Source organism: Cicer arietinum, chromosome 1 (assembly GCF_000331145.2).
Source record: "Cicer arietinum cultivar CDC Frontier isolate Library 1 chromosome 1, Cicar.CDCFrontier_v2.0, whole genome shotgun sequence".
Taxonomy (NCBI): Eukaryota; Viridiplantae; Streptophyta; class Magnoliopsida; order Fabales; family Fabaceae; genus Cicer; species Cicer arietinum.
In genome coordinates, this window is record NC_021160.2 from 486,882 (window position 1) to 491,440 (window position 4,559).

The 4,559-nt window shown below is 27.7% G+C and overlaps 1 long non-coding RNA gene across 1 annotated transcript; it reads left to right on the forward strand.

Moving 5' to 3' along the window:
* Nucleotides 1-1,902, forward strand: LOC105851691 (uncharacterized). The gene is made up of 2 exons (XR_001143434.3): nucleotides 1-112; nucleotides 1,392-1,902. It is a non-coding gene; the product is annotated as an uncharacterized lncRNA (long non-coding RNA).
* Nucleotides 1,903-4,559: the final 2,657 nt, after the last annotated feature.

Genomic DNA, 4,559 nt, shown 5'->3' on the forward strand with positions numbered 1-4,559 from the left:
GCTGAATGCAGCAAGTTAGCCATTACAGGGCTTGGAACAGAGATCCTTGATCAACAAACCTGAGTACAGAATTCTTCTGAGAAAACTGCAGAAAATAATTAATCTGATTGAGGTTAGCACCTTGAATTCTTTTACCTGCTGTTTCATGTTGAAAGCAATGGTAATCCTCTTTTCTTGTTGCTACATATTACCTATTTTTGAGCTGATAGTTGTACTCTTTTTCATCAACAATACAGTGCCGAGTTAATTGTTAAATATACAGGTGTGCGTTAAATTCATGATTGCCTTGTATCCTTGTATAAAATATCAATTATAAATTATTTTCTCAAAAAAAAAAAAAAGCTAGATAATTCTTGTATAGTTGGGAATGGATACATTATTCAGAAGCTCTTTTGAGTTTATTCAAATTCTGTCTGTGCGGCATGTTTGATTGACTTGATATTAGGGGGGGATTGAAGTATTTTGGGTCCTTGATGGGAGTTTTTAAGTCCATATATTTATTTAAGGAAATACTTTGACACATTTACTAAAACATTGAGATATGGGTGGATTTGGCAAAACAGTTGGAGTTCTGGAATTATTCTTCTTGTAAATGTTGTAACTGGGTCTGATATTTCCCTAGACCCCCCTTTACGACAGTTTAAGTTGTCATAAAATAATTTTAGAACGTCACTTGTAAATATTTGTTTTAGTGGAATGTATAAGGAAATATGAGATGATTGTACAAGTATGCGTGTAATGTGATACACGTGAGCATCCTATGATATTGTGAACCTAGTCATATTTCTTCTCACAATCCCATTCATAGAATGGCTGTGTTGGTTAAGTTTGGGTGCGATATCACTTTGATCCCTTAAGTTTGTTTTATTTTAGTTCCTTAAGGTCACAAACGTTAGGTAATTTGGTCCCACAAGTAGTTTTTGTTTCCATTTTAGTCCCATAAGTTATAAATATTAAAGATTTTGGTTCTTTAAGTTATAAAAATTAGACTCTTTAGTCCATTGAGTCACAATGTTAGACACTATTAGAAAGAAAAAAGTGTATAGCGTAGGAAACTTAAGGGACCAAAATGTTTAATGTTTGTAAGTTAAGGTAAAAAAATAGAATGAAAACAACTTGAACGATCAAAGTGTCTAATGTTTGTAAATTAAAGGATCGAAAAGAAAAAAAAAGAGACAAAAAGTGTAATTTAACCTTGAATTTATCTCCCATGTGGTTGGTAATTGTTTGACTCTAGTTTTGCTTTATAGGGGTGTGTGGTGTTTATTTTGCCATAGTTAAACCATCAGTTTTGAAGCAATGATTAGGCAAATACCATTTAAAATGACATAAGGTTTCAAATCTCATGCAACGAAAGTGACAAACTTGTATACAATATGAATTGGTAACAGCTACTAAGAATACGACATGAAAGAGAATTATGGTTTTCCAAGTTATAGCCAAGTGATCAGAACATTTGCTTGCATCATTGAAGTTGGGCCAAAGGATAATGTTACCAAATCTCTAACAAAGGTGGGCAGCAATGAGCAGGGGAACTTGGGAGTCGATCTCCAAGATTAGTTTCTTGATTGAAAGAATGTGTTAAGGTGAAGCCACGGTAGAGGCCTCATTGAAAAGATTCATAAACTGCTGGTCAAGCTCAAATGAAATCACCTGCATTTTATGCTCGATGATGATACCTTCATTATTTTCTCGATAGTATTATTACCATTTACTAATCCATCAATATTCGATTATTATGTTTTTGTTGTAATGGCATTTTTGGAGAGCAAGCTTCGAGGTTTAGTTAAATAAGGACTATGATATTTAAGAACAAAAGAAGTTTTTTCTCTAAATAATTTGTTAAAAAATAAATATCTGTAACATGCGGCTTTATTCAATACATATCACCACTTGTGACAATCAATTTTATTTTTGTCATGTGTTTATCAATTAAGTCAAAAAAATTGTGTTTAATTTTTTAATCAAAATTCTATCAATTTAATACAATGCATTGGTAAACTTTGAATTTACAATCATAATTTTTTCTTTTTAAAGACTAGATGTCTGATGCTAAAAAAATAAAGCAGTTTATTGGAACAGAGTACAATGGAAGGAACATTCACTCTCGAGTCTCAACTATCAAGAGTCAAGAGTAAAGCTTTAAATTTAGCAAATTGAGGTTGATGTATATTAAAATAAGTATCAAAGAGTTATATATTTGGTTCTAATATGTGAGTCTTTTTAAATATTCTTTATGCTTCACAACAATTTGATACCGTTTGGTAGTGCAAGAGTGGCGAAAAACGATAAGCACAATGCCTCAAAATAGTAGCTGTATTGTGTTGTGAATACTTCAATTATTTAATTTTTGTAGTTTGTATTTCTTGTTTTAATTATTTTTGTGAATTTTTTTTATTGTGACCATTGGAATTAAAATAATTATATAATAAAGAAAATGCCATGTTTTGGTGTGATTTTTCTTCCTTCTAATTTTAATTTGTTTAATTATTTTATTATTATTTCTTGATTTTTTTTTAATATTTAGAGTTATATACGAAAGGATGGTGAGTTTTGGTATAAGTTTTTTCTTTCAATTTTTTTACTTCTTACCCCCACAAAGCATGTGAAATTTTAGTTTTTATCTTTTACAACTTTTAAATATTTATTCTTATTCAATTTTTTTTTATATAAAAACCCAAATTTCAAGTTTTCTGAAAAGTGAAAATTTGAATTTTCTTAAATGTATAATAAAAAAAAAAGGTTATAAATAATTTTGAATTTACTAAACTATAATTTTAAAGTTATTCAAAATACATCTTTGTATTTCAAAAAACTAAAAAATTTAGAATTATAAAAAATCATTTTTTAATTAATTGAAAAATTATGCTGATTAATTAATTTTTTCGGGTATAATGGAAAATTCAAATTTATTATTTTCTAGAAATTTTAAAAATTGTAAAAAAAAAAGAAGTTTTTAGAATTCAAAAGAGTTTGAAAATAAGATTATTTGAAAAATGCAAGAGTAGGGGACTAGTACAGGGGTATAGAGGAGATTTTCCATTTAATTGTGACTGAGATATGAGATTAATCATATATGGTACTCATGAATATTTTACTGGGTGGTCCATATTATATATGCTATACATCATGAAAGCTACCTTGAGTGGTACGTAGGGTGATAGCAGTTTAGGCTTCAAAGTTGTTCATGACTAAATGTGGTCCATTGAATTATTGTGAATAGTCATCACAATTAATCATCACGACAACAAGGTTTGTAAGATTTGAGAAAAGAGAGTTAACCTATTTTTGTAACATTATAAGGTCTATGCTATCAATTCCAGCCTCTACCCAAGAGGTCATCATCGACCTTGTACCTTGTAAATTTTTATTTTTTTATAATTGTAGTAATATTTAAAATTTGATGTTGATTTTTCACATTTTTTTTAATCAAAAGAATGTCGTAGTGCATAATAGTGCATAAATAATACAATAATTATTGACATCTCAATTATATTAATATGTTAATAATCAACAAAATAATTACTCATATTTATATAAATCAAAGAGGTGTAGGCCAAGTTAATTTCCACAGTTGATACATGTAGGGTTGGAGGCTTGGAGCCAAATCTAAGAAGCATTATGCAATATTCTATTTAAAGAAACCTTTATGGCCAGCTCTCTGCCATCAATTTTTTTTGTGAATTTCCTGAAAATTTGATCATTGAGTTCTCATTTCTCTTTTGCCTTTCTAATTGTTTTTATATATCACATTATCAATGAACGTTTAATACTTAATTATTTGGATAGCTTCAACTATTCAAGTTTTATATAAAGAATTAATTGGTGATTACAAACAACACTATGCTATAGGAGAAAAACGAGACAAGAAAATTTGCACACTAAAAAAAAAAAATTCATATATTATTTAAATGGAAAAATAATAAGGAAAAATGAGAAATATTTTATTTATTTATTAAATAGAAAAATAAAAAAGTTAATATGATATTTTTGTTGTTGTTCAAGATATCTTTAAGTTAAAAGTTTTAATATATTAAATTCTACTTAAATAGTTGACATCTTCATACATATATTTTTTCATAGGTATTAATCAATAATCAAATTCATAATTTCATATTTAAAAAATTAATTTATTTGACTAATGTAATTTTTTTAACAGTTGACAAATAAATAAATAAAAATAAAAATAAAAATAGTTATTTAATCAATTTTCACATTTTTTTAGTTACTCTGTAAAATTAGCCGCATTAAATTTAGAGGAAAAAAAAGAATTTTAGAGTTGTACATAACAAACTTCACAATTTGTGAATAAATTTTGATGTAAACTAAGTAATGATTATGCATTTTATTTGTATTTTATTTGTATTTTATTTATCGAGCAATGATTTAATTTTGGTGTGACTATAAGCATGCTAGGCAGCTATCTGGATTGATATCTGAGTAGTCATATCATATCATACGCCGAAAAATACAGTTTTATTCATTATTGCTTTGGTGAATGAATAACAGAGTCAGAGGTGAATGAAATCAAATCAACACACACATATTCCATCCAACAC